The sequence below is a fragment of the Schistocerca serialis genome, chromosome 2 (assembly GCF_023864345.2).
Source record: "Schistocerca serialis cubense isolate TAMUIC-IGC-003099 chromosome 2, iqSchSeri2.2, whole genome shotgun sequence".
NCBI classification, from domain to species: Eukaryota; Metazoa; Arthropoda; class Insecta; order Orthoptera; family Acrididae; genus Schistocerca; species Schistocerca serialis.
This window is the reverse complement of record NC_064639.1, coordinates 933,582,052-933,608,533: the sequence shown is the minus strand read 5'-3', so window position 1 is coordinate 933,608,533 and position 26,482 is coordinate 933,582,052.

Here is a 26,482-nt window from a genome sequence, read left to right as displayed (position 1 = left end):
TCCACGGGTCTACGCTACACTTCCACGAGACTACGGTACGAGTCGGCCACACTACGCAGCGGCGATTCTACCCACTCCACCCACTATGTCTGCCACGCATCGTCGACCCTGACGACGACGCCTCTGCGTGACAGCTCGTCGTGGTCCCTCAGTTCCGACCAGGGTTTTCGGGAGGTTTCCCTTGGTTGTAAGGCGAATGCCGGAACTGTATATCCCCTCCCATCGATAAAGAGATAATTAATGTAAAGATGAAATTGAGAAATAAATGCTTTAAGCTTAGATGCCTTGTGTTCAATTATTTTTGACCAGTGTACGTTGAGTAATAAATGACATTACCCATTTACTTTGCCTGAGGCAGGAAGCTTCATCTGATCGCTTTAGTATGCAAAGAAACAGATTAGTGGATATCTGTGGCTTATGTACGAAGTTCAAGTAAAAAAGACTGAAAAATCACTTAACAAAAAAGACAAGGTTCTAGCAAAAAAGATCGAAAAATAACTTTGCGAAAAAGACAAGGTATCAAAGGAAAAAAAACTGAAATATAACTTAGCAAAAAAGACTGAAAAAAGACATTCTTTGTACGTCGTTGGTATAAAAAAAATCACTTATTAGCTGAAAAACTATTTTTTTTTTCTTTGGCTATATTAGGTTTAGATAGGTTTGCCAGTTAGGTTTGCTGGCCGATTTGAACGCGGCATTAAGACGTAGAACACTACTTGCTATTCACTCACTTTTTTACAATGTATACAACGAAAGATGTCTGGCAGACGGTCTGCTCTACACCTGAAAGTGTCCGTTGTGTTTCTTAGTGTTCAGACTGTAGCAAACGCGCTCTTAAAATTTTACTGCAGGGATTCGTGCGGTTTCTTATAGAAACGAAACGAAACGGACGAAAATTTGTGTTTACATTGAGACTGTATAGGTGTGTGAGTGTGTACATCTTACCGCTGTGCACTGACAGACTTCAGACTTCGCAATCTATTTGGGGCGCTTAGAAGATTCAGATTCGGTCCGCTTTTCTAGCAGTGGAATATCACGGTTATATCTAGCTATTTTTTACGTTTGGCCAAAGCACGTTGTACAGATTTACATCAGCGAATTCTGCTTGGGTTATGTCTCCTCTTACATGTACGCACGACAGCACGCCATGTGAAAAATATTCGGTACCAATGTGGCAAAATTACTTCACTGTCGTGAATACTGAAGAGTTGAGTGCTTTCAGTTACACCATTACTCGTATACTGAATCGTGAAAAATGTGTCACACTAAAACAAAGGGATTATCCGATCTCGAATTGAGATTTAGCTTCATATTAACAACCATTGGTGTTACATTCTAACAAGACCGAGTGTCGAAATGTAGGACTTCCTCTTACCAGTTTATATAATGTTCAGCTGGTTTACGAATACCACATCTCACAAGTAATACCAAAGCTAAAACACGCCAACTAACAAGCAGAGCTTCACTGTTCATGAAGAGGTGTTCCATCACCTATACTAAGTCGTGATGACGATTTTCGACCTCTAAGGATAAATACCGCCGTACAGAGGTCTCGTCTGAGTGAGATTTATTTAAAATACCAAGACTATGCTAAAGCAAGGCACACGTATGCCATTAACGTATAAATATCCCTATATTTTTGTCTGAAGTGAATTAATCATGCCTAGATTTCTGCAGTTCGTCTTGTTTACCGTTCGGTTCCGTTCAATACAATTCGTTGACTGGGCTCCTCAGGCATATGGCTAATGCAGCACTTTCTCAGCAAGGAAATCTATTTTAATTTTGATCTGAATTTTAGTGTGGAGAAATAACTAGTTTCTAGAAATCGTAGGAACAGCATGATAAATGTAGCTATCTACCTGACGGAGCAGCCTTAAAGATGAGAATACCTAAACATTAATGAAACAGTTGCAGTTTCAAGTACACTAGATTAAAAACAAGTAGTTAGTCGAATTTTGGAAAATTTTAAATTTGTGGTAAGTCCTAGGGGACCAAACTGCTGAGGTCATCGGTCCCTAAGCTTACGCACTACTTAATCTAAATTTACCTTAGGCTGAAGACAACACACACACACTCATGTCCGAGGGAGGACTCGATCCTCCGACAGGAGGAGCCGTACCAACAGTGTCAAGGCACACATTATGCGACAACTGTATATCAAGTACCTTGAGACCTTAACACGCATTAGACCTTTACAGGATGCAGCCACTGTGATACGCTTCCTTTATTTGAAAAGAATGTTTACGATGCTGCTATTCTTAAGCCAGTGCCGCTTGTCCGTTTGGAAATATTAAATGTTCTCATGAGCAGGTCAATAGCTTTACAGTTTCGTCATTTATCTAAAATACGTATTTTGCTAAGTTCAAGTTCACTAGGGTGGTAAGCTAAAATAATTTGCGTTCCTTAATTAATTCGTGAGTTTAATGATAACTGATCTGCTACACTGTAATACACTAATGAATATTCGGCGTGTCACGCTATTTAATTTCGTATCTTGAAATTCGTTGATGTTGCAGTATACATCGACACCTACATGACTAATCTGCAATTCACACTTAATTATCTACCTGTGGGTTCATCGAGCCACTTTCACGCTATGTCTGTACCGTTCCAAACCGAGTAGCGTACGGGAAAATGAATACTTACATCTTTCCGTGGGAGCTGTGGTTTCTCTTATTTTATTACGATAATCATTTGCCCCTATTAGGTAGGCGTAAAAAGATTTTCACATTCAGGGGATCAAGTTTTTGATCGAAATTTCATGAAATGATTCTGCCGCTGCGAAAAACTCCTTTGTTTTCGTGACGGCCATGCCAACTCGCGCATCATATCAATGACTCTCTCTCCCCTATTCTGGGAAAATACAAAACAACCTGCCATTCTTTCAACTTTTTAGATTTTCTCTGTCAACCCTATCTGGTAAGAATACCATACAGCACAGCAATAGTCTTACAAAGGGCGAACTGGCATAGTGTAGGCAGGCTCTTTAGTAAACCTGTTACACCTGCTTAAGTTCAAAAATGGCTCTGAGCACTATGGGACTTAACTTCTGAGGTCATCAGTCCCGTGGAACTTAGAACTACTTAAACCTAACTAACCTAAGGACATCACACACATCCATGCCCGCGGCAGGATTCGAACCTGCGACCGTAGCGGTCGCGCGGTTCCAGGCTGAAGAGCCTAGAACCGCTCGCCTGCTTAAGTGTTCTGCCAATAAAACGTAGTCTTTGTTTTGCTTTCCTCACAACACTGTCTATGTCATCGTTCCAGCTGAAGTTATTCGTAATTCTAATTCCTAGGTATTAAGTTGAATTGACAGCTTTTAAATTTTTGTAACTTATACGAAATGTAACGGACACCTATCAGTTCATATTTAATTGTTTAGAGTCACTTCCACTTTGAGATTTTGTCTAAGTCAGTTTGCATTTGGTTTTGATATTATGGTGAGTTGACTAGACGGTAAATGAGAACGTTATCTGCAAACAATCTAAAGGATCTACACAGATTGTCTCCTAAATCATTTATACAGATTGGGACCAGCAGAGGGCCTATACACTTCCACGGGGAACGTCAGATATCACTTTTGTTTTCTCGATAGCTTTCCGTCAATTACTACGAAGTGTGACCTTCCAGACAGAAAATCACAAATGCTGTCGCACAATTGAAACAATACTCCATAGGCACGCAGTCTGATTAGATATCGCAAGCGAGAAACGTTATCAAAATCCTACTGGAAGTCTAAAAATAGGAAATCAATTTTTGATACCCTATCGACAGCACCCATTACTTCGTGTAAATAAAGAGCTAGCTGTGTTTCACAAGGACGATATTTTCCGAATCCGTGCTCACCATGTGTCAGTAGATACTTCTCTCCAAGGTAATTCATAGTTTAATTTTCTTTATTCTACAAAACATATTCTGCAATGTATGGTGGGGTTGTTAGCGACTTTGCGACCCGTCGCAGAGAGAGTACAATATGTGTGCATGACTCTGCAGGTGCCCTGTCATTTAAGTAATTGTACAAAGGAAAGTTTTTAAGAAATATTTTGATAACTTATCTCCGTATGTGAACGTTATGTAAATGTGTATTGTTCTGGCTTAATGATGCATAGTTATACTTGGAGTCTTTGTTCTCATTTATCAGTCGTTCTCATTCTATACCTTAATGAATGTGTTTGTATACTCGCATTGCACATCGCGAGCTGTGTGCTGCATTTTGTGAAAGCTGGGAAGACGCCGTCCAGCATTACACATCACAAGTACGCCAAGGAAATTTGGTTTTGGATGGTCAGATTAATATTCCTAACAGTTGCAGGTTGCAGAAAACACGAGCGTTCCGTGCGCACTGGTAGGCCAACAAATTTAATTGTCATCAAAATTCATGTCCATTTAATCTGAGTCTTTGTTTCTCAGTCAAATAGCATACGTTAATTTCATTGAACACTGATTGCTTTCTCGCAGCCGAATTGTTTGATTTACCCTCTAGTCGTGATTTCGCATCGTGTAGCATGCGCCACACATACTTCCATTCGAAATTATACTTCTACGTAGTTCTGTTGCCCTGCACCAACGTTAACACATTTAGACACGCAGATAAGTTTAGCACAGTTTCTCAGATACCTACCATACACTTACAAACACGAGTCTAGAAGTTGAACATCATTCTTTCAACCGTCTCTTGGAATTCCCCCTTCAGGGTTTGGCGATAGCAGCATTCTTTCTCTTCCAAAGACTCCCATTTAATCATCATCATCATTTAAGACAGATTATGCCTTTCAGCGTTCAGTCTGGAGCATAGCCCCCTTATAAAATTCCTCCACGATCCCCTATTCAGTGCTAACATTGGTGCCTCTTCTGATGTTAAACCTATTACTTCAAAATCATTCCTAACCGAATCCAGGTACCTTCTCCTTGGTCTGCCCCGACTTCTCCTACCCTCTACTGCTGAACCCATGAGTCTCTTGGGTAACCTTTCTTCTCCCATGCGTGTAACATGACCCCACCATCTAAGCCTGTTCGCCCTGACTGCTACATCTATAGAGTTCATTCTCAGTTTTTCTTTGATTTCCTCATTGTGGACACCCTCCTGCCATCGTTCCCATCTACTAGTACCTGCAATCATCCTAGCTACTTTCATATCCGTAACGTCAACCTTGTTGATAAGGTAACCTGAATCCACCCAGCTTTCGCTCCCATACAACAAACTTGGTCGAAAGATTGAACGGTGCACAGATAACTTAGTCTTGGTACTGACTTCCTTCTTGCAGAAGAGAGTAGATCGTAGCTGAGCGCTCACTGCATTAGCTTTGCTACATCTCGCTTCCAGTTCTTTCACTATGTTGACATCCTGTGAGAGTATGCATCCTAAGTACTTGAAACCGTCCACCTGTTCTAACTTTGTTCCTCCTATTTGGCACTCAATCCGTTTATATTTCTTTCCCACTGACATTACCTTCGTTTTGGAGATGCTAATCTTCATACCATAGTCCTTACATTTCTGATCTAGCTCTGAAATATTACTTTGCGAACTTCCAATCGAATCTGCCATCACAACTAAGTCATCCACATATGCAAGGCTGCATTTTTTGTGTTCACATATCTTAATCTCACCCAGCCAGTATATTCTTTTCAACATATGATCCATAAATAATATGAACAACAATGGCGACAGTCTTACCCCTGAAACTACTCTGAACCATGAACTCAATTTAGCGTCAACTCTAACTGCTGCCTGACTATCCATGTAAAGACCTTTAATTGCTTGCAAAAGTTTGCCTCCTATTCCATAATCTCGTAGAGCAGACAATAACTTCCTCCTAGGAACCCGGTCATATTCTTTTTGTAGATCTATAAAGCATCGATACAATTCCCTGTTCCACTCATATCACTTATCCATTATTTGCCGTAAGCTAAAGATCTGGTCCTGACAACCTCTAAGAGGCCTAAACCCACACTGATTTTCATCCAATTGGTCCTCAACTAATACTCGCACTTTCCTTTCAACAATACCTGAGAAGATTTTACCCACAACGCTGATTAAAGAGATACCTCTGTAGTTGTTACAATCTTTTCTGTTTCCATGTTTAAAGGTTGGTGCGATTACTGCTTTTGTCCAGTTTGATGGAACCTGTCCCGACTCCAAGGCCATTTCATTTATCCTGTGTAGCCATTTAATACCTGACAATCCACTCTATTTGATGAGTTACGACTTAATGTCATCCACCCCAGCTGCTTTATTGCACTGCAATCTATTGACCATTTTCTCCAACTCCTCAAATGTGATCGTATTTCCATCATCATTCCTATCCCATTCTACCTCGAAATCTGAAACATTACTTGTCATTTCCTTCTTACCTCCCTTTCGAAGACTGTTAAGTACACTACAGAATGATTTTCCAGCAGCTTGACCCATAGTCTTCAACCTGTTTCCAAAGTCTTCCCAAGATTTCTTCTTGGATGCTGCAATTATCTGTTTGGCTTTGTTTCTTTCTTCAAAATAGCTTTCTCTGTCTACCTGAGTTCTAGTATGTAGCCATTTTTGATACGCCTTCTTTTTCCTTTAACAGGCTGCGTTGACTGTGTCATCCCACCAAGCTGTTTGCTTCATCCTATTTTTACACACTACTGTTCCAAGACATTCTTTAGCCACTTCTACTACTGTGTCCCTGTACCTTGTCCATTCCTTTTCCAATGACTGCAGTTGACTACATTCAACTAACTGGTACCTTTCTGAGATCGCTGTTACGTACTTGTGACTGATTTCCTCATCCTGAAGCTTCTTCACTCTTATCCTCCTACATATGGGCCTTCGGCCTCACAATCCCAATTTCACTGCAGATTAAATAATGATCAGTGTCATCAAAGAATCCCCTGAATACACGTGTGTCCCTCACAGCCTTCCTGATTTCCTGATCTGTTATTATATAGTCAATGACAGATCTGGTTCCCCTGCCTACCCAAGTACACTGGTGAATGTTCTTATGTTTAAAAAAGGAGTTTGTGATTACTAATCCCATACTGGCACAGAAATCCAAGAGTTGTTTCCAGTTCCTGAGCACAAAGGTGACCACGATTCAGAATATGTCCGAGATGCCCTGCCTTATTCCAAAGTAACTGGTATCCCGACTGTCGGGACCACTTACTTTGGCCACTCATACGTTGCCCGTGGTTCATGAACTAGGACATGACTACAGGAACCCACACCATGAACTCCCATTTAAGTCCCAGAGAAATTCTATTGTGTTTGATCTGTGCTCTAATAATGTGATGGGGTCCTAGTTATTCGTTTTTCGACGACTACTGCCACGCCTACTTGATAAGGACTCGAGATACAGTGACAGTACTTTGATAAGCATTCGATACACAGTGGCAATACTTCAGATCTGGTTGCACCAACTTTTCTCTATGTGGCCTCAATTAACGATGCAATGCTTCTCCCAGGATACTTCCAATAAACGAAAGTTTTCCAGTCGCTTAACCTACCACCGATATTCGTAGTATTACAAGATATGTGAGCGACGTGGCAGTCACCGAGATTTTAAGAACAATAAGGTCCCGCAGCAATCTGTGAAAAGGTGGATGTGCAGAGACAATTAACTGTGTAGCACCACGTTGTTGAGTCTACAAAATTCAGAAATACAGGTATTGCATATCGTATGCATTCGTTACTGAGTAACGAATATTCAACGAATCTGTACGTTCAGTTTCGTTACTACCTGAAAGGTTTCATTTTCTTCTCGACTCGCAGTTCGTCGAGCCGATTGCGTAGATATCGAATTCTCTGAGGGTTTTGTCAGTAGTGGCAGGGAGAACTGAATACATGCTGTCTCTCACCACGTTTTCTTTCACGCACGCAGTTCGTCTATGACTCGTCCAGAGTCGGCTGTGTTCGTAAGCCTCCAGTTCCTTACATCGAACTAATTTTCGATAGTCGTGTGAAAAAGTTGCAAAAATGGTTCAAATGGCTCTGAGCACTATGAGACTCAACTGCTGAGGTCATCAGTCCCCGAGAAGTTAGAACTACTTAAACCTAACTAACCTAAGGACATCACACACATCCATGACCGAGGCAGGATTCGAACCTGCGACCGTAGCGGTCTCTCGGTTCCAGACTGTAGCGCCCAGAACCGCACGGCCACTCCGGCCGGCGAAAAAGTTGCAGGCTTCGATGAGGTGAGATCAGAGAAAATAATAAACTTTGGCTCTTTAACAGTCAATTGGATCCTAACAGGGTAACATTTGTGTTGCTGGTGTGATAATCCATAAGATCTGGTACAAGGCAAAATTCATAACACTGTTTCAACAAGAATCGAATAACCTTAAGAACGTCTGACCTCTATGACTTCCGTGCCATCTCTTTGTAAATTCTGAAGGGAAAGATTTTGAATCGAATTTGTGAGTCTGCCGACAAGAAGATAATTAAAGAACAATCAGGTTTTGGTCCAGGGAAGTTATATACCACTCAGATACTTTGACCGAGCACTTCGGGGGGGGGGGGGGGGAGTGTTTATGAAAGAAAGCAGTTAAGGAATGCCTTTATCGTTGTTACAGTTCTTTACGATACCTCGAATTATAAGAAAGTAACAAATAATCTGCTTACAGAAAGTAAGAGCTATGGACTGACTCAGTTTACTCAGTGTGTGCTACAGAGCAGGCATTTTTTTGGTCAGTCTTAATGACAGAAATGGTCGATGGAGAATGAAGAAAATGGCTTTACTCAGGTAAATGTGCTGTCTGAAATGTAATATAACACATTCAGGGTACCCCATTTATCTTGACCACCCTAAATAACTGTTTTTCCAGATGCAAATTACAAAACGTTTCAAGTAAATGTTCTTTAGCCGTCAGAGGAACATCAATTAGCATGATTGCTTTCATTATAGCATTTATTTTACAAAGATATGAACAGCGGTATGACTTTTTTAAATGGCGCCCTGTATTTTTTATTCGGTAATTCATTTCTTCTCCTAAGGACCTATTCAAAAATGTAGCATAGTGTACCATTCACTCGAACATAACGTTACTATTTATATAACACAACACTGACTTTGAGGCTCGGATCCCAAACTCGTCCACCTGCTGGAGTTGTCAGAAAACAAATGGAAACCAAGTAACAACATAACACTAAATTGACTTTGACTCTCCTGTACCACTGCCCAGGAGTGGAACATTCAAAGGTGCTCCAAGTGGTGTCCCTGGACACCGGTACACTGGTGCACTCGTTGAATGAAATAATTATTGACTGCTTCCAGTGTTGTCTGCTGAAGAGCATTACATGCAAACACGTTACGTTCCTGAATGTCTTGCCGAGTTGTTGGAATATGGCGATAGGCAATGTCTTTACTGTATCCCCAAAGGAAAAAGTCCAGAGGATTTAAATCAGGAGACCTAGCAAACCAAGTAACTGTCCCTCCTCGAGCAATCCATCCGGCAGGATACCTTCGGTTCTGAACACGACGTGCACGCATGGCATTAGGTGCTGGACAATCATCGTTTTGATACCAAATAAGCATTCTGGTTCTTAGAGGCACATAACCAGAAGAGAAGAAAGAATTCATCTGAGGAAGTTGGCATACGCTGTTCCGTTTAGACTACCATTGATGAAATAAGGGCCAATAATTGTAGTACCATGCATCCCACACCAGACGTTAACTCTCCATTGACGCTGATATTCCACCTGTCTAAGCCATCGTGGGTTGTCGCAGGATCATTAATGCATATTCCTTGTATTTACCTGTCTTTTGTTTGAGAAGGAACATTCATCGGCAAATAGAACATTGGAGAAGTTTGGGATGGCGAGGATTTGCTGCTGTGCCGACACGGTTCTGGAAATCATTCCCATGCAATTCTTGATGTAGGTGTACATGGTAAGAATGGAACCGGTGACGTGTAAGAATACGATCTACGCTGCTTTTAGGAACGCCGATCTCGTGTTCAAGCTGTCGTTTGTTCATATGTGGATTCATAGCAACGGAAGCGAAAACAGTAACTTTGGCAGCTTCGTCTGTGCGAGTGCTACGGCGATTGCGTTGTCGTGGGTTGAAACTTCCCGCTTCCTGAAGCGTCGCAACAAGACGAGAAGACATCCATCGGGAAGGTGGGTTACTGTCAGGATATCGCTCTCTGTACAGCTCCGCTGCCTGCGTAGCATTTCGCTTACCTTCAACTACAACAACAACAACAGCAATAAAATAAACTTTATGTCGATGCTGCTTGTAGGAAGGACAGTCTTTATGCCTACTATACACAACAGTATTTAAAAGGTCTAATCTACTGTTCTAAATGCACCCGTACATAAGAAAACAGTATTGCAATTACCGTTCTGCTAACTTACATTCCCCATAGATAAGTAGCATTTCTATCTTCTCTTCGTTGTTGTACATTCTACTCACACAACTCTTCAACCGACGGTTGACGGAATGACGGGTGTGCATTCTACTTATGTCTACATTTGTCCTCTGTCAACGTCAGCATGTGGGTGTGTTCCACTACCCGAGTACCTGCACTAAGCGCTGGTAGCGTCAACGTCAGCGTTGTGCTATGTAATTAATAACGTTGTGTTTCAGTGAATGGTACCCTGTGATATACTTATGAATAGGTATTTAGGAGAGGAAATCAATTACCGAATGAAAAATACAGGGCGCTGTTTAAAAAAGTCATACCGCTGTCCATATCTATGTAAAAAAACAAAGCTACAACAAAGGCAATCATACTGATTGATGTACCACTGACGGCTAAAGAACATTTGCTTGAGACATTTTGTAATTTGCATCTGGAGAAACAGTTATTTACTGTAGTCAAGATAAATGGGACTCCCTGTATACCAATGATGAGCCACTCAACACTAAAACCCGGTACTTCATCTGTGCAGATGACTCAGCTGTCACTACTCAGGAAGAGACATTTGAAGAATTAGAATCTAGACTGACACCTGCTCTCGAAGACAGTACTATGTAGCATGATTACAACCACTTAAAACGAAGTCCGGATAAAATTCAAATGTCTACGCTCCATCAATACGACAAGGAGGCAAGAAGAAAGCTGAACAGCACCTAGATAGGTCGCAGTCTGCATTCACGACGAATACCTGGAGTTAAAGTTGGATCTTACATTAATCTACAAACAACACTCTGTGGACACCAAACAAAATGTGTGAAGCTGTAGCAATCTCATCGACAAAATGACAAACACCACGTTGGGAACGCAGCCCAGCATCCTCCGCACATTCACACATCTGCGATCCTCTCCTGCGGAATATGCCACATCAGTCTGGAGGAGATCTTGACGTGCTAACCAAGTTGATGTGGTTCTTCATGAGGCAGGCCGCATAGCCACAGGGTGCCTAAGGCCAACCACATTCAATAAGATTTTTTCACCAATCAGAGTACCACCTCCACACTTAAGAATACCAGAAGCAGCAGACAACGAAAAGAAGAAGCCAGAAACAGATCTAAAGCATCCATTGTTAGGAACTCACGCTTATCCATCACGACTGATATCCAGAAAAATTTTTCTGCTAATAGCAGCACCAATTACAGCTTCAGCAGAAGCGCGCCGAAGGGAGCTGTTGATAAGTCTCCTGAGAGATTGTGGACAACAAAGGAATATACCATCAGCCTGCCTCTTTCAATACGGGACCTGGAAGACCCTCGACAGGTGAATAGAGTAACAAAGTTGCAAGACTAACTGGAAGAAGTGTGGTACCAGCGATGATGAATTTTGTGATTGTGGGGAATGGCGGGACACTGAGCACTTGATGAAGAAGCAGTCAGTCTTATTAGCAGGTTGATGGTTATTATTTATTTACTAACGTCGTGTGCCGCATGATTCAGGTTTCTTAAAATTGGCCTACACACAAAATATACGTTTCGTTAGAAGTGGCTTCACCCTTCTTTAAATGGTTTAAATGGCTCTGAGCACTATGCGACTTAACTTCTGAGGTCATCATATGGGGCGGCGAGCAAGTTGTAAAAAATCTAATTGCTGTATAAATGCTTGCATGTTGTATCAGTTTCTGGCTTTTAGAATGTTGTTAATGCTGTCTTTCGCCGTTCTCAACACTGGCTCTCCATTTACTTTTTAGCACCCAGAAAGTGATTTAGCAAAACGTGGAGCCAGTAATTAGAGATCCTAGTGCCCACTTCATCTGAGAATACCATTATAGCTGCAGCTTTTAGCTCTGAGGAATTAGGAGATTGTCCAGGATTTCTAATCAAAAACGGTTTTCCAAAATAGTTGAGTATATTCTGAAATTCACTGATAAAAACACAAGTATCCCTACAACTTAACTAACAGAGCTGTTCAGAGTCTAATGCGCTGATGCAACTATAAATGTCCGAATTAAATGTAAAAAGAATGCTCGCCATAATTTGATGAGAGTATTTCATCAAACGCCACGCTAAATAATTGGTAGAATGTCTGTCCCGCGACGGCACGTGAAAATACGACAATACGCAAACTGAAGCTAGATAATAAAAATCATCCCAGAATTAACACTTCACTTGAAACGCTTTCCTGGTTACGCGCATCTCGAGTAACTGAATACGGCACCCGAGGCTGTTTGTTGCAGTGATACCGACGCGACGCGACGCGACTCCCGACACAGAAGGCTTGTTATTCAGCGTCTGGAGAGAACTGGGGCCTTCCTTCCTCGCGCAGCGTTCTTATATATATAGCCACGGTGCGGACGGCTAAGGGAACGCCTGATCAAATCGGCTCTCCCGACTAGCCGCTGGGCTAGTAACGCACCACTTCAAGTTACATAATAATTTTAGCTTCTTTTGCTGATGGCCGATGAAGCTCTTAATTTAAACGTGCATTCAGCACGCAGTTAAGTATTGAAATAAAATTTTGACGTGGCTAAGTTAAATATTTTGGGCGAGAGAATTAATTAAATTACACTGCACGCAGTAGATGAGCTCTGAACTGGCCCTTTTGAGATCCGCTAGCGCTATAATTTTATAGGTATTCAAAAGAAACTTCTCACATCTTCATAGCGGACCTCCAACCTATTTAAATCTAAACATCCTAGCCTTATTTATTAGCCTACTTAATCTATCTTGCTTCCTTCAGTTTTGAGACGAAAACCAGAAAATCATGAATTTCCACTAAAATCTTAATTTGTGAAATCCAAAGTACTGTTTTTATTAAATCATTATGAAAGATGAATCTAAATATAAATTTTGAAGTCTCTAGCTCTTTTCTGTTGCGCCAATGATTTTTTTAGAAAAACGTCCAAATTTCGAAAATGGCTGTAGTTATGGAACTGATATTTAACACACATTAATTTAGTACTATTCCTGACATGCTAGAAAAGTTTTAGGTTATTTGCTTGATTTTTAAGGTATTGCGCAACATTTATGACGTCAGAGCTAGTTATAGCAGACTGGCTGGCACACAATGGAAACTGATGTGAATTTACTACAGCGTGAGTAGGCTGCTTCCCTACATCACCCTCTACTTAAATTCTTTTTGTTTATGAATGTTAATGAATGAAAAAAAAGTTAATTATAAAAAGGGAAGCAAGAGTACAGTTTAACTCCCTATGAAAAATCAAAATTTAAATATAAACCTGTAGAAACATTAAAGAAAACTGATTACCTTCATTAATTATTTAAATTGTAGGCATGTTCACTGCCTTTTAAACAATGTCATTACTCAAAATTTTAAGCAAAGTCAATGAAATATTTTGGCATACATATTGCCTTAGACAAACAAACACATACAAATTGAAAAATTATGAAAATCTTAGATCCATTAAATACATTTTTACATACACAAATTCAAAGGAAATAACATGATACATAAACAGATGATTATCTCTTAGCAGTCTTTTCTAAACCTGAAAGAAAATTTCACAAATAATTTTTACACACGTGGTTGTAGCCGCTTTGGCTGGCGTCCTACACTTCCATTCACAAGGGTAGAGGAGGGGAAGTTGCTATGGTGTGCGTCCTTCACGTTCTCTCTAAATTACATGGGGGAAAGGGGAGGGGTCACTGTGAGTTGTGTCCAAGTCACTCCACGCTTTCACGCAGCTACCAGGCTGCCATTATCTGGTTTGTCCTGTAGAACAAACAAAAAGAGTGCCTCAGACTCTGTTCACTTAATATCTATGGGTGGGTCACAATGAAATGGGGATATATACATTTTATCCTTCAATATTTTGCTGGAACAAAGTTAACAGAACTTTTTCAGTATTACTCTCGCGGTTACTTAACTGTCATAAAATCGTTAAACAAATGGCTCAAAACGCCTTTAGTCATGTATTAGAGAAAATGTATGCTCCTAAGGCATACAATCATAAATCATATTTAATCTGAATTTATTATATCTGGGCCGGAACACTGAACCAATGCTCGGTACATTCCTGATACATTTGTATTTTAAGCACTTAACTGACTCATCTTTGATTACCTTATTCTTAGAGATAGTATGAGTATGATTAGTGGTTGTTTTCTCAGCTTCTTTGTACATGTGAGTAACTTTTGGTAATAGTACAGTTGTGAGTGTTCAAAACACACTACGTTTAGTTGACTAAATCCACTTATTGGTCCTCTGCTGCTGTGTCAGTTCCACATCTGCAATTATGTACTTATTTCATCGAAGTGTATTTATGCTGAGCTATAAATAATGGTTCACGTCTGCCATTATGTACTTACTTACTTTGTTAGTGTATGAACTTAAGTAATACTCACTCCATTAACATTTAAAGCATAGGATAGCACATTTGTTTCGTATCTAAAGTGCATTGCAGCTGATCAGTTTGCTCACGTGGCAACCCATTTCCACTCGATCGGACGCTGAAACCACAGGTAGTCTCTCTCGACCTACCACTAAAGTGTATCAAGTAATTATGGACGAGCGTAATGCTAAATTCCTTAAACCTATTGGACACCATGAGCTGCTTTGTCTCATCTAACGTAAGGGTACCTATGGTCGCATTCACGCCTCCAACTCATAACCTCAATACGTGTAGGTGTGTCCTGTCACACACTACACCAAAATTAACGGCCAGCTCCAACCTTATTTCAAAGACGTGTCCTTCACGTCTGAACCACAAACACTGTTCAATTCTATTACACTGCCATTCCTTGCTACACAAGGCGAGTTCATTCTTACAGCTTGTCTGAATATTTTTCATAACACTAAGCACTCTCTCTTACTATTTAGTAGTTAGCTCTAATGCATACACTAGGTTTCACTACCACTTCAGATCCTGCTTGTACATGAATTCATATATCTTTTTAAATTACTGTTAGTGGACCATTTCCAATAAAACAACACTTTGTAGTTACTATATTTCCTGGGTTCTATACATACTTGTTACTCAAATACATTTTATATCTTAATTACGTCATACTTCTCTATTGTTTGTCACTATTACTTTTGTCACATTAGGTATTTTTCTTCTCTAATCGGTAGATAGAATGGTTACATAACTCATGGCTTGATAGCCATGACAGAAAATTTTCATGTCTGGAAAGAAGAGGTCGAAATTTTTGTGGATAGGAAAGATGAAGAATGAGTGAGACCTGAAATGGAAAGAAGATCTCACACAGCTGGGACTGCACAGCTGCCACACTGTGTAGAGGTTACAGAACAACCTCCTCCCTACAGCATTCATTAGCTTAATGCTGGCTTGATAGTCATAACGGAAAATTTTAGTATTTGGAAAGAAAAGGTCGAAATTTTTGAGGACAGGAAAGAGGAAGAATGAGTGAGACCTGAAAAGGAAAGAAGATCTCACACAGCTGGGACTGCACAGCTGCCACACTGTGTAGAGGTTACAGAACAACCTCCTCCCTACAGCACCGTCTCTTTTGGTACAACAACAAGAGGATTATTGTACTCACTGACCGCTTTCTCAATCACACCCCACTCCAGCATTCTCTGTATCTCCTTTCGAACCGCCTCCTTACTAGCTACATGTATTTGGTATGGCTTCCTGAAAAACACTTGGCCGGGTTTCACCTTTAATTGACATTCATAACCTTTGACTATGCCAGGTCGATCTGAAAATACCTTATGATGCCTTTTTAGAACCTGTCTCAGTTCTTCCTTCTGATTAGCTGAAATCTTATCGATTTCCTGCAATTTAGCTTCTATTCTGTCCACAATAATTGCTTATTGTTCTTCTTCTGTATTTAGCTTACTTGTACTAAGATTAACACCTTTGTCCCAATACCTCCTATTTTTCAGAACTCGTATAGGCAGCTCCCAAGTTTCATAATCAGTTACTACATGGTTATCACTAAAAGGTACAATTAAACATGGATGATCAATTAAATTACCATTAATGTTAAAGGGTAGTAAAGCTTCTTGCTTTACCGTTTTTGAAACCTTGCCAGTAGCACCAATTATTCTTAGTCCTGATACCCTCATTACTGTAAGCTTGTCTTTACCAGGTAATGAATCAAAGAAGGACTGAGATATTGCACTCACTTCACTTCCACCGTCTAAGAGACAACGTACATTGATACCCAACATATTCACTATTGTCATAGGGTGGCTTATTCTAGGTTGTACAGGTGGTTCCTCAAATTCATCTAGTAGTTCCTTTTGGATTTGTCTCTAACTAAAGTGATCGACATCTGTCTTCATTACATTTAGGTCACAGTGTGTAGGGGTTTCCTGAATTACATTTTCAGCTGCCTTTTCCAGTCGGTCTATTAATTTTAAATCGAAACACCGCACGACTTCATTACATTTAGTTTGCTGAACATAACCCAAATTACTGTAGTCTGAGTGATTCTGCGTCTCCAGACCGGGCATAACACTAGTTACAGCTAAACCACTTTTACCATTATCGTCGGTTTCCTTCTCAAGTGACAACTGGTCACAGCTACTGGGTTCATCGACCCTCAACAGCCTACCCTCTACATTCTCACTTATCTCCTGTCCTAAATCTATTAGTACATTATCAACATCCTGCACAGGCACTTTAGATAATAGCACATCAACTTCATCGTAAATATAAGCATGAATTTCTTCTGCTTCTTCACCTGTCAATTCAGTATTTTGTAGCTCCTCCCTATCGTTACACTGCTGCGCCTTCTCTTTCTCTTCCCACTTAGAAAGCGTCTCTAACACGGTATCTATCAAATACTGTGAGTGATCTAATATTTCTGTTGTATCCTTAGATGCTACCGACACTTCATCCACCTGTTCAGTTTGAGTATTCAGATTTGTCTTACCAATTCCCGTAACTACTGGCTTAGGAAAAGTAACCGCCTGGTGAGCGCCAGTGTCCTCATAGACGGGAACTAGTTTTCCTGCCTCGGCCTACTACTGTTTCCTTTAGTTTCATTATAGTTAGCTGGCATAGCATTGCTTTCCGCGCTGTTGTTTACCTGCATAATTCTGTTTGGAACAACATTACTGTCATTTGGATGCCATTGTTGGTTCTGATAATTATTTCCCCAATTCCTACCTCTCTTAGGATGGCGAACACCTACTGTTCTGATGTTTATATTGCCATTTTGCTCGTTCCTAAAATTACTACTATTATTATTAGAACTTCTGTTATTACGTGATTGCTCCTCATTGGCCGCAACACGTTCTACACGTTCCAGATACTCAATGAAACGATCCAGATTGTCTCTAGGGGCAGATATAATTCTAGTTTGCCAATACCATGGCAGTTTGGTTTCAAGACCTAGTATAATCATTTCTGGTTTTAGCTTTTCCGCCGTGCATTCAGCACGCAGGTAAGTATTGATAATAAAATTTTGACGTGGCTAAGTTAAATATTTTGGGCGAGAGAATTAATTAAATTACACTGCATGCAGTAGATGAGCTCTGAACTGGCCCTTTTGAGATCCGCTATCGCTATAATTTTATAGGTATTCAAAAGAAACTTCTCACATCTTCATAGCGGACCTCCAACCTATTTAAATCTAAACATCCTAGCCTTATTTATTAGCCTACTTAATCTACCTTGCTTCCTTCAGTTTTGAGACGAAAACCAGAAAATCATGAATTTCCACTAAAATCTTAATTTGTGAAATCCAAAGTACTGTATTTATTAAATCATTATGAAAGATGAATCTAAATATAAATTTTGAAGTCTCTAGCTCTTTTCTGTTGCGCCAATGATTTTTTTAGAAAAACGTCCAAATTTCGAAAATGGCTGAAGTTATCGAACTGATATTTAACACACATTAATTTAGTATTATTCCTGACATGCTAGAAAAGTTTTAGGTCATTTGCTTGATTTTTAAGGTATTGCGCAACATTTATGACGTCAGAGCTAGTTACAGCAGACTGGCTGGCACACAATGGAAACTGATGTGAATTTACTACAGCGTGAGTAGGCTGCTTCCCCACAATCAGTCGCCTAGAACTTAGAACTAATTAAATCTAACTAACCTAAGGACATCACATACATCCATGCCCGTGGCAGGATTCGAACCTGCGACCGTAGCGGTCGCTCGGCTCCAGACTGTAGCGCCTAGTACCGCACGGCCACTCCGGCCGGCAGAACCTTCTTTACAAAATTGGAGTTAAATAATACTTTGTAACTCACAGCTCACTAACGCCATCTGCTGTGAGACGCTGACACCTGGTGCACGCCTCACTGTGTTACCGCTACGAACAACTAAACATCCGACATGTCTGCATGATGTAAGAACCCCACCAATAAACCTCCAGAAATGTCACAGTTTGCTGGTGAGTCCGTAAAAGGTGGTATAAAGAGCATGCAGTATAGTGCAGTAGTAATGTCTATGTTTTACGTAATGCGGCAGGAAGCAGTTTTTCGTGCAAATAATTTTTTCATGGGATGCCATTACGTCTCATCATCATTGACACGCAAGTCGCGGAAGTGGCGTCAACTAGAGAGACTTGAAATATGGCGGCCGAAACCCGGCCAATAAATACCATGCGATCATTTAATTTCAGGGTGCTTTTATTTTAAAAAAAACCGTAAAATGAACTTGTTTACACTTGTTAACTGATGGTTATGGCTCACAGTCTATAACTTGAGCGTGCCAACGGCAAAGTTATTTATTTATTTATTAATGTCAACGTTTTTTGGAAATTTAAAATTACTGATAGTATATGACCCGTAGACTCCACTTAATGTCTGAGTTGCAAGACACAACTTTTGTTACGAAATATTTATCAGAAACAATAACTTGATTCTCGCCACAATAAATGTACTTTCCCTGACGTCACGAGCGATTTCTGCATCGACATCTCATCCCATTGGCCCTGAAAGGTCAAGAAGGCCAAACGCCCCTGCAAGCCAGTGTGGGAACCTACCGCTCGCTTCTTACTCCGTAGGTACTGCAGCGATGGTACATCCACTTCACGTATGCGAAACAGCAAAACTGGAAATTAAGTAAAATGCGCTCTTATCTGCAAATAATCGGTACCTTACATTGGTAACAGACCTATGTAGGCCTTATCCTGTTTTGCATTCACTGGAGTCTGTCACACGCCTCAGCAAGGTAATCTCTTGTCTTTTCTTTCCCTTCTCCTATTACATCATGTTTACAATAATCTACTTATGACAAAACCGGTCGCTAGATGTGACTATTTCGGCTATATTCCGGTCTATTTATTTACAGGACACCGTGTAATGTTTCCAGATAATTGACGAGGGCAGTTACTTTCTGGGACGTTCTGCATGCTTGGTATCCCGCGCATCTAATACCATCTAAAATTCAGGAAGTCGTTTTGAATTTACTTCCTAGTAACACTTATATAATGTATATTCTGTGTGTGGGGCCAATCTGAAGATGTCTAATTTAGGAGAAACGTATCATTGGCAAATAAATAATAAATACATCCCTCCAATCAAGACTGATTCTTCATCATATATCACTGGTTACTGTATCTTCTCAGCCACGTGTGGGTAAACGTTATCTGAACAATCGTTCGTTTGCCTGTAATCTGAGCTAACAGTAAGACGTGGAAGACTTGTTTGCGGAGAATGACTGTGCTATTCTGGATGCTATATATTTGACTCTGTGAAATACTCTGTAATTAATATTTTATTGTAGTTTTAAATTATATTGTGTGTTAGTTTTCCTTGTATTCGGATCTGTATCTGGTTGTGTGACGTTTCATCGATCACGTGGGCCGGTGTCATAAACTAACCTGTGACTATAAACTGTTCGCTAAACCTTGTGGCCCAAGCTACCATCTTCTTTCTAGAAAAGTATCACATGAAGAAAATTTAATCTTCGGCCTGCCTCTTCCTCTTTGAGAAAGTGAATCTTCGGACTGATCAACTGCAGTTGTTTGTTAAAACGATCCAATTCCTCCCTGCCATGCCGCCACAAAACAAACAAATCATCCACGTAACGGAATCAAATATTTGGTTCGCAGTTTCCAATGCCTGATCCTCGAACTTTTCCATAAAGAAGTTCGCTATAACCGGGCTTAATAGGAGTTAAACGGAATTTTTTTTTTCACATCTTCGGATATTTATCTCATTATAAAATTTGCAATTTTTCGATTGAAATGATATATATATCACTTGTAAACACACATGGGAAGTATCTTATTTTATTTTTTAAATATAATTTACACTGGTTGAAAATGTTAAAATTTTTACGTGCATTACTTCGAGCTCTAATAAAGTCGGTTATTTTTTATATAGAAGGCTGTGGATTGTTATGTTATAAAGGTTAACAGTGTTGGTCATGTCCAGGAGAGGATGGGCACCAAGTTGAGGAAGCTGAAACCAAGTTTGAGAGACAAGAAAATTTCTGGTGGTAAAACCGTAACAGGCTGGTTGACAGACAAAATGATTGATGAGCTACAGCAGTATTATGGGATGGCCATTAGAAATGATACTGAGGGATTATTGAAAATAAAGCAGGCAGTATGGGCTATCTTCTTCCACAGACTGTCAACTGATGAAAAACCAGTACACCACCTTTGCCCGTAATGTCCAGTACTCAAACACTTCATACACCCACAAGCATTCCATCCCGCAGCCGTCACGGTTATCGTAAATGCTGGCAAATCCTGAATAACTGAAGAAGTGTCTGCATGGTCAGACTCAAAATCCCAGTGAGTCGTTCAATAATCTCATATAGACTCACTTGCCAAAAAATATTTTTGTTGGAATGAAGACATTAAAGTGGGGGGTCAGTGACTGTTATTGCTTTTAATGATGGCAACGTTGGTAGGGTGAAAATGTTACAGCATATGGGAATTAATCCTGGAGCAAACTGCATCAGAGAACTCGAACGGATAGACAAGGTTCGCATTGATAAAGCAGAGTATGCAGCACAGTTGGCCACTAAGGAGTCCAGAAAGTAGAAAAGGAGAAAAACTTGGAAAAAGAACAAGAGGATGAAATACAATATGGTGCAGGGTGCTTCTGAGTGACTAAAAATAAAAAATTGAGCATATATTAAGTGAGCTACACTCTTTTGAATCCCTAGAAGCCGTTCCTGAAAATTTACATTTTCTGTAACACTTTTCCTTAAATCTCAGAAACCACTTGAAGTAGAGTATTCAAATTTTCAGGGAGTAATAACATAGATATTCTTAGTCTACTGAACTAAAAGAAGAACATAATGTTATGTATAATTAAAATTATTTACGATAACGTACAAAAAAAGTACACAGAATTTTAACCATGTAATTAAAAAATTGTATTTTCGAAACCAGTATACTGAAATTCAATTTTTGTAGTTCAGTAGACTCAGAACATACAGTTTAATGTCCTGTAAAAGTTTCATGTCAATGGCTACAGTGGTTCTTGAAATACAGGGAAGCCAAGTTACTAAATTTAACATAGTCGTGATAGGGCGTTCCAACTCACCTTATGGGGCTCTCCATAGCGACACCATCCGTCTGTTCACAGAACTTATCGTCCCTTTGAAATACGTGGTCGTGAGGAAATATTTAAACAGTACTGCAACATCGGGAGGAAAAATCCGATTCAACTGTTGCGACAATTCATTGAGTGGAACCGTAGTGAACAGCGACACGACATCAAAACTAACTGATATGTCCTCCGGCTATCCCACTTTGCCGTTTAATGAACTGATGAAATGTGCCGAATTCTTGAGATAGGAGTCCGTCCGACCCACACACGGTGGTAATAATGCTGTCAAGAATGTGTCAGGTGAATAGGTACACGAACCAGTAGTACTCACTACAGACCCTAGAAGAACATCCTCTTTGTCCACCTTCGGCAATCCATAAAGTCTTGGCAATTGAACTGAACACACTTTTCAAACGCTCTATTCGACAGAGAACTTCTTTATCAAAGTTCTAAGAACTTTGCCAGTGGGGTCTTTACTTTGTTTCCTGTATGCCTGCAGATGTAATAAGTCGTTAATCTTACTATAATAGTCGGTCATATTCAAAACAACCGTTGCATTCCCCTTGTCAGCGGGGAGAGTGATAACACTATTGTCTGATTCATGCGGTTTACGGCATTCCTCGCACCCACAGTTAAATTACTTTTTGGAGGCTTTGCACAAGACGATACTCTTAAAGCTTCTATACAAAGTTCTTCAGCCGCAACCATGACCAAACTACGAATGCCTGCTTCTACGATGGCACCGGTGAAATCTAAAGTTTTCCTTAAATTCACTAAGGACCGCATAAGAAAAACCTTGAAAAAGCGGAACATAATAGTCTGGAACAATTTGTTAATGTCACATTTGCGGCCGTGAAAGTTTACATTTTTCAGCACTGTACTGTATGTAGACTAGTCTGAAGATGCCTCAATTAGGCGAAACGTATCATTTGTAAATAAATACATCCCTGCAACCAAACTGACTGTTTCTTCATCGTGTAACAGTGGCTGCTGTACCATCCCCGCCACGTGTTGGAATACTTTCTCTGAACACTTGCTGCTTTCCTTGTAGTCTGGGCTAACAATATGATATGGAAGACTTGTTTGCAGCGAAAGGGCATGCCATTTTTGCGTACTGAACATTGGACTCTGTGAAATTCTCTGTAATTAATATTGTATGCTACTTTTAAATTATACTGTGTTTTAGTTTTCTTTGTATTCGGATGAATAAAATAATAATATTAAAATTCATTGATTTTGCGCTTCTGGTTGTGTAACGATTCATCGATCACATGGGCCAATGTAATGAACTATCCTCTGACTATATGTAAACGTTTTCGATCTTTGTTTTGTTTTTAAACTGTCGATAACTTAGAGTAAAAAATTTTCCACTTGGAGTCTGGTGGCGACCCAATAAAAAGCTGTCATGTGTTAACACTGCTGTATTTTCGGCTTATCTCGGCGAGAGGAACTGCATTATACAGAGCCCAAAGACAGATGCAGGCGATCCACGTTACTGGAAGTCTGCTGAAGAACGCAGTTTTCAGCACTGTGCACTGAGCGATCTGCTCCGAGACACTGGCGCCTCCACGAGCACTGTGCTCTGTCACCAGGCCTGCCACAGTCGCCGCTTGGCCAGCTTGACAGGGCGGGCTGTCCTCCGGATTTCCTCATTTTGTGACGAGCCGTTGAGGTCCAACGTATTGTCGATTACTCGTGATTTCATGGCAGTTCAACCACTTTCCTAAGTGTTCTCGTAAGCAGCGCGAGCAGTTGACCATTTCGTCGTACCATAACAATTCGCTATTTGTCAAAATCGTTTATGTCAATGGATTTCTGCATTTGTAGCCCGTATCGTCGCTATAATGGTTTCCCATTCGTCTCAACCCAGCTCATATACATTCGTTACTGCGTCACGTGTCTAGAATGTTACCAAACGATGGTATTCAATCTCGCCATGGGCAGCGGTCATGTTTCAGTTCGTCAGAGTATTTACGTAAGAACTATACACCAGGTTTGGTTAGTGTTGCTGTTGTGGTCATCAGCGCGAATACTGGTTTGCTGCAGCTCTCATTGTTACCCTACTTTGTGCAAGTCTATCAATTTACGAGTAATTACGGCCACCTTTTGAATCTGCTTACTCTACTAATCTCTTGATCTGTCTCTACAATGTTTCCCACACCTGCCACCCCCCCTCCGCCCGACTTCCCTCCAATGGTAAACTAGTGATTCCTTGATGTCTCAGAAAGGGTCTATTCTCAAAAACGGTTCAAATGGCTCTGAGCATTATGGGACTTAACATCTATGGTCATGAGTCCCCTAGAACTTAGAACTACTTAAACCTAACTAACCTAAGGACAGCACAAAACACCCAGTCATCACGAGGCAGAGAAAATCCCTGACCCCGACGGGAATCGGACCCGGGAACCCGGGCGCGGGAAGCGAGAACGCTACCGCACGACCACAAGCTGCGGACCACATTTCACATCCATACGAGACTACGCATCAGATTTTCAGACAAGTAAGTTCAGAAAAACCTCGTAATAAATTTGTATTCCTTATTAACAAATTTCTCTTCTTCAGAAACGCTTTTCTTGTCATTACCAGTCAACATTTAATATCATCTCCAGTCCGGCCATCATCAGTTATTTTACTGCCCAAATAACAAACGTCATCTATTAATTTTAGTGTCTCGTTTCCTAATCGATGTCCCTCACCATCGCCGGCCGCGGTGGTCTAGCGGTTCTAGGCGCTCAGTCCGGAGCCGCGCGACTGCTACGGTCGCAGGTTCGAATCCTGCCTCGGGCATGGATGTGTGTGATGTCCTTAGGTTAGTTAGGTTTAAGTAGTTCTAAGTTCTAGGGGACTGATGACCATAGATGTTAAGTCCCATAGTGCTCAGAGCCATTTGAACCATTTTTGAACCATCCCTCACCATCGCCTGATTTAATTCGGCTGCATTCCCTTACACTTGTTTACCTTTTGTTGACATTCATCTTTTGTCGTGCTTCAAGACAGTGTCCAATCCATTTAACTGCTACTACAAGTTAATCGGGCAGGTAGGTTAGAAAATTTAAAAAGGGAAATGGATAGGTTGAAGTGAGATATAGTGGGAATTTGTGAAGTTCGGTGGCAGGAGGAACAAGACTTTTGGTCAGGTGAATACAGGGTTATAAATACAAAATCAAATAGGGGTAACGCAGGTGTAGGTTTAATAATGAAAAAAAAAAAGGAGTGCGGGTAAGCTACTACCAACAGCATATTATTGTGGTCAAGATAGACACGAAGCCCATGCCCACTACAGTAGTACAAGTTTATATACCAACTAGCTCTGCAGATGACGAAGAAATTGATGAAATGTATGATGAGATAAAAGAATTTATTCAGGTAGTGAAGGGAGACGAAAATTTAATAGTCATGGGTGACTGGAATTCGAGAGTAGGAAAAGGGAGAGAAGAAAACATAGTACGTGAATATGGATTGGCGCTAAGAAATGAAAGAGGAAGCCGTCTGGTAGAATTTTGCACAGAGCATAACTTAATCATAGCTAACACTTGGTTCAAGAATCCTAAAGAAGGTTGTGTACTAGAAGGTATCCGATAGATTATATAATGGTAAGACAGAGATTTAGGAACCAGGTTTTAAATTGTAAGACATTTCCGGGGGAGATGTGGACTCTGACCACAATCTATTGGTTATGAACTGTAGATTAAAACTGAAGAAACTGCAAAAAGGTGGGAATTTAAGGAGATGGGACCCGGATAAACTGACTAAACCAGAGGTTGTACAGGGTTTCAGGGAGAGCATAAGGGAACAATTGGCAGAAATGGGGGAAAGAAATACAGTAGAAGAAGAATGAGTAGCTCTGAGGGATGAAGTAGTGAAGGCAGCAGAGGATCAAGTAGGTAAAAAGACGAGGGCTAGTAGAAATCCTTGGGTAACAGATGAAATATTGAATTTGATGAAAGGAGAAAATATAAAAACGCAGTAAATCAAGCAGTCAAAAGGGAATACAAACGTCTCAAAAATGAGATCGACAGGAAGTGCAAAATGGCTAAGCACGGATGGCTAGAGGACAAATGTAAGGATATTGAGGCTTATCTCACTAGGGGTAAGATAGATACCGCCTACAGGAAAATTAAAGAGACCTTTGGAGAAAAGAGAGCCACTTGTATGAATATCAAGAGCTCAGATGGAAACCCAGTTCTAAGCAAAGACGGGAAAGCTTAAAGGTGGAAGGAGTATATAGAGGGTCTATACGAGGGCGATGTACTTGAGGACAATATTATGGAAATGGAAGAGGATGTAGATGAAGATGAAATGGGAAATACGATACTGCGTGAAGAGTTCGACAGAGCACTGAAAGACCTGAGTCGAAACAAGGCCCCGGGTAAAATATGGGTAAAATATGGGTAAAATACAGGGAGCGAAAGGCTATTTACAAATTTTAGGGAAACCAGATGGCAGTTATAAGAGTCGAGGGGCATGAAAGGGAAGCAGCGGTTGGGAAGGGAGTGAGACAGGGCTGTATCCTCTGCCCGATGCTATTCAATCTGTATATTGAGCAAGCAGTAAAGGAAACAAAAGAAAAGTTCGGAGTGGGTTTTAAAATCCATGGAGAGGAAATAAAAACTTTGAGGTTCGCCGATGACATTGTAATTCTGTCAGAGACAGCAAAGGACTTGGAGGAGCAGTTGAATGGAATGGACAGTG